General features: G+C 37.0%; 1 long non-coding RNA gene across 3 annotated transcripts in view; it reads right to left on the minus strand.

Moving 5' to 3' along the window:
- Positions 1–16,265, minus strand: part of LOC135718172 (uncharacterized) — a 100,427-nt gene that overhangs the window by 33,019 nt on the left and 51,143 nt on the right. The window lies entirely within an intron of this gene.

The following is a 16,265-nucleotide window of genomic DNA, read 5'->3' on the forward strand; positions in this document are numbered from 1 at the left end:
GCATATCAATCGGAATACAATATGGTGGATATTTGTAAATATAATATTGCATATTTTGAGATATATAAACACATATATTATATTCACGTGCAATATATTAAAAGCGACAATTATTTATATTTATCAATATACTGCAATAAATTACATATATATAGAATATATGTATCAACATATTACTCATGTATTTTACAATATACTGCAATATATTGCATACATAAAGAATATATGCATCAACATATTACTCCATACATTGCCAATATATACTGCAATATATTACATAGATAAAGAATATATTTATCAACATATTACTCCATATATTGTCAATATATACTGCAATATATTACATACATATAGAATATATTTATCAACATATTACTACATATATTGTCAATATATACTGCAATATATTACATACATATAGAATATATGTATCAACATATTACTACATATATTGCCAATATATACTGCAATATATTACATACATAAAGAATATATGTATCAACATATTACTCCATATATTGTCAATATATACTGCAATATATTACATACATAAAGAATATATGTATCAACATATTACTCCATATATTGTCAATATATACTGCAATATATTACATACATAAAGAATATATGTATCAACATATTACTCCATATATTGTCAATATATACTGCAATATATTACATACATTAAGAGTATATTTATCAACATATTACTCCATATATTGCCAATATATAATGCAATATATTACATACATTAAGAGTATATTTATCAACATATTACTCCATATATTGCCAATATATACTGCAATATATTACATACATTAAGATTATATTTATCAACATATTACTACATATATTGCCAATATATACTGCAATATATTACATACATTTAGAATATATTAATCAACATATTACTACATATATTGCCAATATATACTTCAATATATTACATGCATTTAGAATATATGCATCAATATATTACTACATATATTGTCAATATATACTGCAATATATTACATACATTAAGAGTATATTTATCAACATATTACTCCATATATTGCCAATATATACTGCAATATATTACATACATTAAGAGTATATTTATCAACATATTACTCCATATATTGCCAATATATACTGCAATATATTACATACATATGGAATATATTTATCAACATATTACTACATATATTGCCAATATATACTGCAATATATTACATACATTTAGAATATATTTATCAACATATTACTACATATATTGCCAATATATACTTCAATATATTACATGCATTTAGAATATATGCATCAATATATTACTTCATATATTTCCAATATATTATGGGATATATTAAATAGTATAATGAGATGTATTTAATCAATATATGAAAACGGCAATAATTGCAGTATTGTATAATATATTTCAATATATCACTTACATATATATAATATATTTTTATATAATATATCATGATATATATTACTTTGTAAATTTCACAATATATGGAGACACATTAAATATATTGTCATGTAATATATTGAGAAATATATGTTTGTTGCATAAGGGCTAAAGCCCCACTGTCGTCGTTAATACAGGTTCAGTGGCAAACGGGTCTATATTGTATACCATTTACAGGACCAGGAGAAAACGCCAAAAACATCGCAACCCGACCATACGTGTTAACCCGTTTGACTAAGGCCGGAAGCCCCACTGTCGTCGTTAATGCAGGTTCAGTGGTAAACGGGTCTGTATGGCATACTATTCATAAGACTTACGGTAGCGCCAAAATCGCAACCCGACCATACGTGCCAACCCGTTTGACTAAGGCTGAGAGGCCCCACTGTCGTCGTTAATGCAGGTTCAGTGGCAAACGGGTCTGTATGGCATACTATTCGCAAGACACACGAAAGCGCGAAAACCGCAACCCGACCATACATACCAACCCGTTTGACTAAGGCTGGAGGCCCCACTGTCGTCGTTAATGCAGGTTCAGTGGCAAACGGGTCTGTATGGCATACTGTTCATAAGACTTACGATAGCGCCAAAATCGCAACCCGACCATACGTGCCAACCCGTTTGACTAAGGCTGGAGGCCCCACTGTCGTCGTTAATGCAGGTTCAGTGGCAAACGGGTATGTATGGCATACTATTCACAAGACACACGAAAGCGCGAAAAACGCAACCCGACCATACATACCAACCCGTTTGACTAAGGCTGGAGGCCCCACTGTCGTCGTTAATGCAGGTTCAGTGGCAAACGGGTCTGTATGGCATACTATTCACAAGACACACGAAAGCACCAAAATCGCAACCCGACCATACGTGCCAAACCGTTTGACTAAGGCCGGAAGCCCCACTGTCGTCGTTAATGCAGGTTCAGTGGCAAACGGTGGCAAACTATTTAATGCAATTCATTTTAAGTGTTCATGCAGAAAAGGTTTTTATTTATTTATTTGGTTGGTCTGTGTTATGACCGTGAGTGCTTTGTTCCGTGAAAATAACTATTGCGAGTTAAGAACCTTTACTAGACAAATTATGCGAATGCTTTGTTGAAGAGAAAAGTTTTAAGTCTAGATTTAAAATGATCGACTGTGTCTGATTCTCGGACATCGGTTGGTAAATCATTCCAGAGCTTAGGGGCTAAGTAGGAAAAGGATCTTCCACTTTTAGACACTTTTGATAGTCTAGGGATAATCAATAGGCCAGAATTTTGCGACCGTAGTGTGCGTGATGGATTGTATTCTGATAGTAATTCTCTAAGATATGAGGGTGCTAAGCCATTTAAAGCTTTGTAGGTGATTAGTGATATTTTAAATTGGATGCGATATTTAACTGGTAGCCAGTGTAAAGATGCCAGAATTGGGCTTATGTGGTCATACTTCTTAGATCGAGTAAGTACCCTTGCAGAAGCGTTTTGAACTAGCTGAAGCTTGTTGATCTGATTTGAATGGCATCCCCCGAGTAGCGAGTTACAATAGTCTATTCTAGAGGTCATAAAAGCATGAATAAGCTTCTCTGCGTCAGATGTAGACAGCATATGGCGTATTTTTGAGATATTTCTAAGATGGAAGAATGCTGTGCGGCAGACGTTGGCGATATGACTATTAAAGGATAAGTTGCTGTCGAACATCACACCTAAGTTCCTAACCGTGGAAGATGGCACCACAGTACAGCCATCTATGTGCAATTTGTAATCTGACATATTATGTTTGTAGCGATTTGGTTCAATAATAAGTACCTCTGTCTTATTGGAGTTGAGCTTAAGAAAGTTATGTGCCATCCAGTCACTAACATCCCTAATGCAGTCTTTTAGCTTAGAAAACGTGTGTGTTTCGCTGGGATGCGAGGAGATGTAAAGCTGGGTATCATCCGCATAGCAGTGAAAACTTATGTTATGTTTCCTGATAATGTCTCCTAGGGGTAACATGTATAACGAGAACAGGATAGGACCTAAAACTGATCCCTGCGGTACACCGTATTTAACCAGGGAGTGATATGACTCTTCCTCATTTACATAAACAAAGTGATAGCGATTGGTTAGATATGACCTTAACCAGGCTAGCGCCTGACCACTGATACCAACATAGTTTTCTAGTCTATTGAGTAGGATTCTGTGGTCTATTGTGTCAAATGCTGCACTAAGGTCTAGTAATATAAGAATTGAGATTTCACCACGATCGGATGTTAATAGGAGGTCATTTGTAACTCTAAGCAACGCTGTCTCTGTGCTATGGTGGGGCCTGAATCCTGATTGGAACTTTTCATATGTACTATTATTTGTCAAGAATGTGCGTAACTGGCTTGCCACTACCTTCTCTAATATTTTCGAAAGAAAAGGGAGATTTGAGATTGGTCTAAAGTTATTAAGTTCTCCTTGGTCAAGCTGTGGTTTTTTAATCAGCGGTTTAATAACTGCTAGTTTGAAAGCTGTTGGAACGTATCCTATTTCTAGCGATGAGTTAAAGATGTTTAGAACCGGGGTTGACACTACAGGGAATACTTCTTTAAGTAGTTTTGTGGGAACGGGGTCTAATATACAGGACGATGATTTGGATGATGTGACTAGTTTAGAGATCTCATCTATTGTAGTAGGTTTAAATGAATCAAGATGTTCATATGGTAGTCTAGTGTTAAGTGAACTAATGGGTAGAGTGGTGGCTGCCTGGGTAGCTACGATGTTTTCCCTAATAGCCGAAATTTTGTTAGAAAAGAAGTTCATGAAGTCGTTACTATTGTGTTGAAGTTTACTATTGGTTTCTGTTTGTTCTTTGTTTCTAGTCAGTTTCGCAACTGTGCTAAAGAGGAAACGAGGGTTATTATGATTCTCATTTATAAGCTTGCTAAGATATGTAGATCTGGCGGTTTTAATAGCCTGTCTGTAGTGTTTAACACTCTGTTTCCATGCTGCGCGCCATACTTCTAACTTTGTGCTTCTATAATTTCTTTCCATTTTTCTAGCTGCCTTTTTAAGGGCTGCTGTGTGATGGTCATACCATGGAGCTGGCGGTTTTTCTTTGAATCTCTTTTTTCGAATGGGAGCAACGGCATCCAATGTGTTAGAACAGACATTGTTTAGGTTTTCTATTTCAATATCTAAATCGTCACAGTTATCTGCTACATGTTTCATTTGGGACAGGTCTGGAAGAGTGCTAATAAAGCTATCTTTAGTGGTGGAAATTATTGTTCTGGCTAGTCGGTAGCATGTTGTAGATTGAGTGATCCTATCTAGAAGTACAGTGTATGACACAAGGTAATGGTCAGAAACTGCATCACTCTGAGGTGATATTTCCACGTCATTAATATTGAGTCCGAGTGACAGAATTAAGTCTAATGTGTGATTACGAGTATGCGTTGGCCCTGTTACGTTTTGTCTAATATTGAGAGAATTTAGAACATCTATAAACGCACGTCCTAACGCGTCTTTTGGGTTGTCCACATGGACATTAAAATCACCAACAATAAGAGCTTTGTCTACAGTGACTACAAGCTCAGATAGGAAATCTGCTATTTCATTAAGGAAATCTGCATGGTGGCCCGGTGGTCTATAGATTGTCGCTAAAGCAAAAGAAAGCTGTTTGTGGTTACGATCAGTTATTTCCATATTTAACAACATTACTTCAAATGATTTAAATTTTAGCTCAGATTTTTGGTTTACTTTAAACATTGTGTTGTATATTGTAGCTACACCACCCCCTCTCCCCTTTAATCGAGGTTCGTGTTTATAATAATAGTCTTGTGGGGTGGATTCATTTAAACTAATGTAGTCGTCTGCTTTAAGCCAGGTTTCTGTTAAACAGAGTACATCTAAGTTTTGGTCTGTAATTATTTCATTGACAATAGGTTCTTTATTGGTAAGCGATCTAATGTTAAGAAGGCCGAATTTTAAGATTCGAGATTCATCTATTAATGTATTGTTTTCTAATTTTATTTGAATCAGATTTGTACCAGATGTAACAAGCGGTGCCCTGTATTTATTTGTTCGGGGAACAGATACAGTTGAAATGTGCTGATATTTCGGTAAGATTGACTCGAAGTGCTGGGATATAAGTGGTCTTGACATATCACGGCAGCTAACAGATGGACGGTTAAGCCGATCCGTCTGTTTCCTGACCTGGGCCCTGGATAGTCATACTATATCAGAATTAAGACTATTGATCAGATTTTTAGTGAGTATAGCACTTCCTTCCGATGACGGATGAAGGCCATCTCGGGTTAGGAGAAATGGTCTTCCCCAGAAATGCTTCCAATTGTCTATAAACCCTACGTTTTGCTGAGGGCACCACTTTAACATCCATCCATTGAGAGACACTAATCTACTATGTGTTTCATCTCCCCGGTAGGCGGGGAGGGGACCAGAGCATATTACATTGTCTGACATTGTTTTTGCAATTTCACACATCTCCTTAATATTATCTTTGGTGATTTCCGACTGGCGGAGCCTAGTGTCATTCGTGCCGGCGTGAATAACAATCTTAGAAAACTTCCGCTTAGCATTAGCCAGCACTTTAAGTTTGGATCTAATGTCAGACGTTCTGGCTCCCGGTATACAGTCGACTATGGTGTTTGGAGCCTCAATGTTAGTGTTCCTGAGTATAGAATCTCCAATGACCAGGGCACTTTTAAAAGGTGTTTCAGCTGGTATACTCCTTAGGGGATCGAATCTGTTAGAAATTGTCGTTACGTTATGGGTCTTAGAAGGACGCCTTATATGACTATGCCGCCTAACAGTCACCCAGTTTGACCGCCGACTTGACTCTGATGACGGAACCGAGCCATGTGTATTTTGATAAACACTATGCGCGCTCGATACAGTATTTGTAATATTTATATTAGCATCTGATGTCGGAACCGAGCCATTAGTCTTTTCGCTCGATAGATTATTTGCGACCGTAACATTAGCGGTTTTGCTATCCTCAACTAGCGTTCGGATGCGCGATTCTAGTTCAGCAACCTTCTCAGTTAACCTTAATACTTCAATACACTTAGTGCATGTAAACCCCTCTATGCTAACAGCAGAAGCTAAACTATACATGTGGCAAGTAGTACATGTTACAATAACAAGCGGAGTCTTACCGCTTTCATGCTGGGCGATGGCGTCTTCGTTTACCCGAACGCGGTCCCCGGAGCTGCATCGCGTGGGGTGTTCGGTTGTGACACGCCTCGGTCGCCTGCGAACGTCTGGGTCCAGGGTGATGTTTGGCTTGCTGAATCTGCGAAGGCCGGGCAGCGGTTCCTCCACAGCTTCCCGATCGCTTTCATGTCGTTCACGGTCCGTGAAGCTGCATCGCGTGGAACGCATGTTTGTTGCTCGCTTGTGGACGTCGGAAGGCAGGGTGAAGTGGGCGCTGTACCTCGCCTTGGATCTGCTAAAACCGGGAAACAACTCCTCCACAGCTTCCCGCTCAGGTGAGGATAGGTCAGAAAAGCATATATCAAATGAATCCGCCATTAGATCGGAAAAAGCTAGCTTCAGCCTCCACTGTGTGGATGCTATTGGGCTATAGGCTAACACTGGGTGTTTATTAGTGATAAATAGTTTCACGTGGTAGTACTGCTCAATAATCGTCACGGTAAAGTATTCCTATGTAAAACTAATAAGTTATATTATATAAATAGGAATAAGATGGTAAAAAGAAGCTTTTAGATGATGAACTCGACGGAGCTACGATGCAGGATCTGTTCAGCGTGACGTCGTTTCTTTCAAAACATGAGCATATTTTTGAAAAAAGTGGAGTATCTCTTTAAGTTAGCTGCTCTACTAAGAAAAAAATGCCAACTCGTTGTGTGGCAATGAAAGCACTGTGACTTTGATCAACAATGCAAGAGTACATTCACAATGTATAACATTAGCACAACATTATCCTATAACCACTGAGTTTTGAGTTAATTAACATACAAGGAAATCTCAATGTTGACAAAACGTATTATGCTTTTGAAGACGTGAATACAGTCCTTAACACTTTCTTTCTAACCTGCCACTGATAGCAGTTTTTAAAAAATATTTCTCAATCTAACATTAGCCTACCGGAGGGAATATTCGGCCGGCAGTTATGCTATAATGTTACCATAAACAGTTAAGCGTGTTTCAGTTGAGAGTTCTCTGTTAAATAAATTAAATAAATCCATGGGAAAATCAGCGGTGTAACGTTAACGTTTATTAAACATGTGCGCCTGGCCATCGCATTAGACAGATAGTTATCTAATACGGCTTATGATAACTAATGTTGAATCACATTAACATTGTGGCTTTACTTAATAACTATTATTTTAACGTACCTTGATGTGATTTTTCAGGTTGGACGGGGAGTTTTTAAATGACAAAATGTAAGTGATTTTCGGTAGGCATAAGAGGCACTTTATTCGGTAATCGGGAATCTTTAATTCCAATGTACAAAAACATTTCTTACAAATACGTCCACGGTTGTTTAACGTTAGCTTTCTCACACTGTTCATCGTCGGGGTGGTCGATTACGATAACGGGAGGTCCTCCGATAGGTGCTTTCATTGCAGTTACAGTTGTGCTCCTCATCCTTTGGCAACACTACGCTAAAATAGAGTGTGCGTGAAATAGAGTGTGCGGAGCGTGCGTAATGCAATCTAGAAGCACTGATTCGCCAAAAACTCCCTTATTGAGGTCGCACACATTTCTTCTGATTTTATTTTGTAGTAATAAGTAACAAATATGCTTAGTGGAAATATATCGGAGTAAAAGTATACATTTTATCTAGAAAATGTAGTGGAGTAAAAGTGAAAGTTGACATTAATTTAAATAGCGAAGTAAAGTACAGATACGTGACATTTCTACTTAAGTACAGTAACGAAGTATTTTTACAACACTGCTTATGACTAGAAAAAAAAAAACACTTGACAAACTCTGCCCTTCCACTTAAATACTTAAACATTAGCTTTAATATGTGTACTGTTTGTTGAGTAAATAAAATTATGTACATACAGGAACAAGTTCATTACAAAGACGGATCTAATGATGAAAAATAAATAAACATGAATTATGGTGATACAAGATTTCTGCCTGACACAGATATAGCCTACTAACTAGTACTATTGTTAATAATAATAAAATAGTATAATAGTTTAAAATAGTAAATTATAAAAAAGTATAATTAGTTGTATGTTTGTTACTGCATATCTTGTTTGATACAAACATGTATGTTTTTACTGATTATCTTGACCCAACAATGTTTTTGGCAAAATAACTTTAAATTATATTTTGTTATTAAGCAAAGTGCCCTGCATGTTAATCTAACACCAAATTTAAGTTATTTTCAGATGTTATAAGTTTATTTTTAAAATAAAACATTTGGTAACATTGTCCAATTTTTCTACCCTTTTGTGTTGTTTGTGGATGAAAATATACAATAAATTTATCGGCTGTAAAAATGTATCGGATTAATTTTGCATAAATCTGGTAATCAACCTCAGTACTGCTAAACTACCAAATCTCTACAAAACTCCATGATTTTAACTCTTTAATTGCCAAGTTCATAGGTGATGTCACTGATTTGTGAAAAAAACACAAAATTACTGATTTTCAATATAAAAAGTGATTGTGGACGGGATATTTTCCGCTTTCACAGTTTTGGGCATGTCAACGAGTAAAAACTAATTTATTGTTCTAGGCTATTATTGCCGCATTGACTTCCATTTTAACTACTTTTTTGGATTGCAGAGCCATGACACCTATTTAATATGCATTCTTTGTTGTTGTTGGTTTTTCCTTTTGCAAATGTTGCAAATTGTAAAATGTTTCATTTTAACTGTTGATCACTATGTGGCACCTTTAACCCTTTAGTAGGCCTGTGCAAAAAACAAAGCTTAATTTCTGGCATGTACATTGAGTTAAATGGAGTTTAACTTGTGTGCATGTGTGTAAAAAAATGTCTGTAAAAATATCTACTCTGCATCAGATTTATGAACATAATTTATTATGAACACAAAAACAACTTCAAATAAACTGAACAATGAAGCAAGAGTTGAGAATGGATGAAGGACAGTCAAAGTAACTTTTAGTGTGTATGTGTGCACATGTGTGTGTTCAGTCTTTCTGGTAGTACTTGCAGCATATCGGTGCTCTCTGCTTTGTGCACCACTTGCATGTTCCCCTCTTCACTCCTGAGCTGCTGGTTCATCTAATGGCGGATTCATCCAATGTCTGTTTTTCAGACCTGAGCTCACTAGAGCGAGGCGCTGTGGAGGAGCTGCTGCCCGGGTATCATAGATCCAACGTGCTGCGCTGCGTGGCTAACTTCACCTTGGCCCCAGACCTCCGTAATGCACATGGCTTGGTTCCGACATCAGAGTCAAGGCGGCTGACTAACTGGGTGAATAGTATCACCAAAGAAACTATTAAAGAGGTGTGTGAAATTACAAAAACAATGTCAGACTATGTAATATGCTCTGGTCCACTCCCTGCCCACCGGGGTGATGAAACGTATAGTAGATTAGTGTTGCTTCACGGCTGGATGTCAAAGTGGTGCCCACAGCATAACATAGGGTTTATAGACAATTGGAAGCATTTCTGGAGGAGACCTGACCTGGAAAGAGAAATGTCCTCCACCCGTCCCGGGAAGGAAGTGCTATACTTTCTAGAAATTTGACCAATAGTCTTACTAGTGATAATGTCTGGCTATCCAGGGCCCAGGTCAAGAAACAGACAGATCGGCTTACCTGTCCGTCTGTTAGCTGCCTTGACATGTCAACAACTCACATATCTCAGCACATAGAGTTTGTATTACCAGAGTATCAAAACATTTCGACTGTGTCTGTTCCTCAAACAAAGAAATACAGAGCGCCATTTACCTTGTCTCTCACAAATCTTGTTAATATAAAAATAGAAAATAATAGATCAGCTGATGAAACTCAAATGTTAAAATTCAGCCTTCTTAATATTAGATCGCTTCCCAATAAAGAACCTTTTATCAATGAAATCATTACTGACCAAGGAGGCTTCCATGTTGTTCCGCCATACTGATTAACTATAATACAGAGAGGGACAAAAAGCAATAGCCTACCAACGCGTTACCACAACGTGTTTTTGTTCAGAACATGTGAACCAGCTGAAACGGACAAGGAGATCAGTGTATTCGTAACGGCTACCGTAGTTGCAACACGCATTTGGAAAAGCGAGGTTCTAGAGAGCACTATTCGTTTGAAGGCAAAATACAATTTTACCACTAGATGGGGGTATATCCTACTTGCTGTCCCTTTAAAAAGTTAATTCTTAATTTCATGCAAAATCCGATATCCGCCATGCTATTTTGTCATCTTTTCTCCTCTTTTCCCAAAACGCAATAAACGCAAGTCCTCTTTCTCTGTAAAGTGCAATAAATCTGCTCCACAAATCACAGCGCACCATTCCATGCATTGTAAACAACAATTGTTAAATACACATGGAATCCTAGTTTTCCTCATTTACATTGTACTTCGTGATCAACAAACAACAACAAAATAGTAATTTTGATGGCATTGAAATACCTATGGAGGTTTTCTGTGGCGGAGAAGAAACGCAAACCACTCGGGTGATGGAAAAATGCCGCCTGTTGCTTGTTTTCAAACGACAACATCAAGCTTCTGTCATGCTAACACATTGACCCCAGGAAATCTTATGAAAATCTTTTCATGATTTTGCTCAAAGTTAATGAAAATTAAGCAGGACCAAACAGTTTACAGCTGATTGCTGTCAATAAAGTTCAGCGACAACGTCCCAAGGATGACAGCACCAGTGACAGTGTTCTTAATATGACAAAGTAAGTGTTTTGATTAATGCCATTAATGTTTCTTTTTTAATCAGTGTATACCACTAGTCAACTAAATGAATATAACATGGCAAAGATGAATGCACATTTATATATTGATTCAATAGGTTCAAAGCATTTTGCAAAATGTCTATGTCAAGCTAATGACATTTTGGGGAACGCTATGTAGCGCGATGCGCGTGAATATTGTGTCAAACTAGGTCTATATATAGACGCCGGCGAATGAAGTCGTATTATATATATATATATATATATAATAAAGTCATCACATTAGATTTTCATCATCTTACATGTTCTAAAATTTATTGTAGTCATGTCTGTGCTTAGGTTTTTCTGTCATCTGGCCAAAATTTGGATCACTCACTGTTTAAGACGATATTGTTTATGACTCGAAAAAAACACTTGACAAACTCTGCCCTTCCACTTAAATACTTAAACATTAGCTTTAATATGTGTATTGTTTGTTGAGTAAATAAAATGATGTACATACAGGAACAAGTTCATTACAAAGACGGATCTAATAATGAAAAATAAATAAACATAAATTATGGTGATAAAAGATTTCTGGCCGACACAGATATAGCCTACTAACTAGTACTATTGTTAATAATAATAAAATAGTTTAAAATAGTAAATTATAAAAAAGTATAATTAGTTGTATGTTTGTTACTGCATATCTTGTTTGATACAAACATGTATGTTTTTACTCTTTATCTTGACCCAACAATGTTTTTTGCAAAAATAACTTTAAATTATATTTTGTTATTAGGCAAAGTGTCCTGCATGTTAATCTAACACCAAATTTAAGTTATTTTCAGATGTTATAAGTTCATTTTTAAAATAAAACATTTGGTAACATTGTCCAATTTTTCTACCCTTTTGTGTTGTTTTTGAATGAAAATATACAATAAATTAATCGGCTGTAAAAATTTATCGGATTAATATTTTTTAAATTTTTTGCATAAATCTGGTAATCAACCTCAGTACTGCTAAACTACCAAATCTCTAAAAAACTCCATGATTTTTACTCTTTAATTGCCAAGTTCATAGGTGATGTCACTGATTTGTGAAAAAAAAACACAAAATTACTGATTTTCAATATAAAAAGTGATTGTGGACTAGATAATTTCCTCTTTCACAGTCTTGGGCATGTCAACGAGTAAAAACTAATTTATTGTTCTAGGCTATTATTGCCGCATTGACTTCCATTTTAACTACTTTTTTGGATTGCAGAGCCATGACACCTATTTAATATGCATTCTTTGTTGTTGTTGGTTTTTCCTTTTGCAAATGTTGCAAATTGTAAAATGTTTCATTTTAACTGTTGATCACTATGTGGCACCTTTAACCCTTTAGTAGGCCTGTGCAAAAAAACAAAGCTTAATTTCTGGCAAGTAGGCCTGTGCAAAAAAAACAAAGCTTAATTTCTGGCATGTACATTGAGTTAAATGGAGTATAACTTGTGTGCATGTGTGTAAAAAAAAATGTCTGTAAAAATATCTACTCTGCATCAGATTTATGAACATAATTTATTATGAACACAAAAACAACTTCAAATGAACTGAACAATGAAGCAAGAGTTGAGAATGGATGAAGGACAGTCAAAGTAACTTTTAGTGTGTATGTGTGCACATGTGTGTGTTCAGTCTTTCTGGTAGTACTTGCAGCATACCAGTGCTCTCTGCTTTGTGCACCACTTGCATGTTCCCCTCTTCACTCCTGAGCTGCTGGTGCCTGGAGGCCACAGCTACAGAAGACTGAATCTCTCTCACCAGTGCAGCAGCAAATGGTGTGTGAGGGAGGTGAAAAGCTGTTTAGAAGACTTCCAGATCATCACTTTCCGATTCAACGCTACTGCTTGGAGCTCCGTTGCGTTTTTTGTCTAAAACCTCTATTTTTATTATCTTGTTACTATTAGTTTATCTCAGGAATACTCTACCTTGACATTATTGTATAGTATTACAAAGTGAAACAATTTATTACTAGTAACACCCAGCCTTAGCATATAGCCTGCTAGCAAATGCTAACATTAACATTTGCTTACCGTTTGTTTACTGCAAATCTGCTTTCCATGGATTCATCTAATGGCGGATTCATCCAATGTCTGTTTTTCAGACCTGAGCTCACTAGTGCGAGGCGCTGTGGAGGAGCTGCTGCCTGGGTATCGTAGAACCAACGTGCTGCGCTGCGTGGCTAACTTCACCTTGGCCCCAGACCTCCGTAATGCACATGGCTTGGTTCCGACATCAGAGTCAACGCGGCTGACTAACTGGGTGAATAGTATCACCAAAGATACTATTAAAGAGGTGTGTGAAATTACAAAAACAATGTCAGACTATGAAATATGCTCTGGTCCACTCCCTGCCCACCGGGGTGATGAAACGTATAGTAGATTAGTGTTGCTTCACGGCTGGATGTCAAAGTGGTGCCCACAGCAAAACATAGGGTTTATAGACAATTGGAAGCATTTCTGGAGGAGACCTGACCTGCGAAAGAGAAATGTCCTCCACCCGTCCCAGGAAGGAAGTGCTATACTTTCTAGAAATTTGACCAATAGTCTTACTAGTGATCAGTGTTAGTTTCGTTGACGAAGACGATGACGAAAAATATTCGTCAACGAACCTTTTTCACGGACGAAAACTAAATAAAAACTAAATAAAATCATATATGATGACGAAGACTGTAACGAAATATAACTGACACTTAAGTCAACGAATAAAAATAAGACGAAATGTTAGGGAGGGACGAATGGAGAAGAGATCCAATCAGAGCTACTCATTTTGTGGGACAGTTGGGAAGAAATCCAATCAGAGCGAATCTTTGAGGGTAGGTTGATCTACACAGGCAGCAGTCGGACCATTTTGAAAACCCGCGGCAAAGTTTGTTTTCACAACAGGTTGTTTACATTATATTTAGTTGTACAGTCTTAGTTCCCAGCTTTGGCTGATTTCAGTTGACTTCGCTCGTTAGCAACACGCTAACGTTTTGCGGTGCACCCGGTCCGAAGACATGTCTCATTAACAACAACAATGTCAGAGCTAGCGTCTAATCTGGTCACACTTCAAATATGACAAGACGACAGCCTGTAAAGACGACTCATCCAGAAATACATGCGAAGGTAAGCATACACGCTAAGGTTATTTTATCAGATAAACCACAGTGTTTTCGCTAAACTTGGTATAACATAGAAACGAAAGGAATACACATCTGAACTGTATTGATTGTATTGGGTTGTCTGAATTAATACTGAGTATAAATATTCAGTGTCCTCAAATTGAATGAAATGTGTAACGTTACTATTATAGTAGATGTTGTGGTTTTACATGACTGGACAAAGTGCGTGCGTAAGTGCGTGTGTGTGTCTCTGTCTGTGTGTCTGCCCGCGTGTGTATCTGTGTGTGCATGTCATTTAGGGAGAAGGCATATCTTTTTCAGGGACCATGTATATTTTTAGGTAGAGCGGGCCTTATGCTTATTTTATGTGATATTTTTTTGGTGAAAAAGCCACGGTCAGTTTTTTTGACATTAAGAATAAAATAAAATACGTGTTTTCTATAACAACCATTAAATCTGTGTCTGTATTGCATATTCAAACCTTAATACCATTCCATAACAGACTAAAAAACTTAAGACTAGACTAAAACTCTTATGATATTTCGTCGACTAAAATAAGACTAAAACTAAATGGTGTGTTATTCAAAAGACTAAGACTAAGACTAAATCAGAATTTGCTGCTAAAATTAACACTGCTAGTGATAATGTCTGACTATCCAGGGCCCAGGACAAGAAACAGACAGATCGGCTTACCCGTCCGTCTGTTAGCTGCCTTGACATGTCAACAACTCACATATCTCAGCACATAGAGTTTGTATTACCAGAGTATCAACACATTTCGAATGTGTCCGTTCCTCAAACAAAGAAATACAGAGCGCCATTTACCTTGTCTCTCACAAATCTTGTTAACATAAAAATAAGAAATAATAGATCAGCTAATGAAACTCAAATGTTAAAATTCAGCCTTCTTAACATTAGATCGCTTCCCAATAAAGAACCTTTTATCAATGAAATCATTACTGACCAAAACTTGGTCTGCTTAACAGAAACCTGGTTTAAAACAGACAATTACATTAATTGAAATGAATCCACCCACCCTACCACACTATATTATAAGCACGAACTTTGCATGAAGGGGAGAGGGGGTGGTGTAGCTACAATCTAGAGTAAAATATTTAAAGTAAACCATAAATCTGAACTCAAGTGTAGTTCCTTTGAAATAATGCTGTTAAATATGGAAATAACTGATCGTAATAAAAAACAGCTTGCTTTCGTCCTAGCTACTATCTATAGACCTCCAGGCCACCATACAGATTTTCTTAAAGAAATTGCAGATTTCCTGCCTGAGCTAGTAGTCTGAACACATTAGACTTAAATCGGTCACTTGGGCTTAATATTAAATGACATAGAAATATCACCTTAGAGCAATGCTGTTTCAGACCATTGCCTTGTCTCGTACACTATACTTCTAGATAGGATCCACTATTCCTGACGTAAATGCGGGCGACGCCATCTTTGAGCTCAGATGGTTAAAACTTACGGTGAGCCACTACAGCTAATGGTACAGATGTGGCCTTTAAAAACGTGCGTTTACTCCCGCGGCATTCGCAAAATCGTCTCGCGGAGTCTCGCAGAATTCTGCAAGTGCTTTCGGGGGGGGGGGGGGTACTTTTCCCTTAATGTGTTTCGCTTCACAGAAAATCCACCAGGTGTCGCATAAAAAAACTACATTTTTATACAGTTTGCTTTGTCATTGCGGTTATTTCCCGAAGTTAATAAGGGCATTGCTGAATATTTAACATTGCTATTAAAACAGCAAAGAGACATCAACCCCTTCTTGCCAGCATAACAGCGCATACAACTATTAAGATGACTGTACGTGCAATGCAAAAGAGAATTTAGTGTGAGCCTAATACAAGTAACTCTATTTACAATGAATATCT

The sequence above is a fragment of the Paramisgurnus dabryanus genome, chromosome 10, assembly GCF_030506205.2.
Source record: "Paramisgurnus dabryanus chromosome 10, PD_genome_1.1, whole genome shotgun sequence".
In the NCBI taxonomy this organism is placed as follows: domain Eukaryota; kingdom Metazoa; phylum Chordata; class Actinopteri; order Cypriniformes; family Cobitidae; genus Paramisgurnus; species Paramisgurnus dabryanus.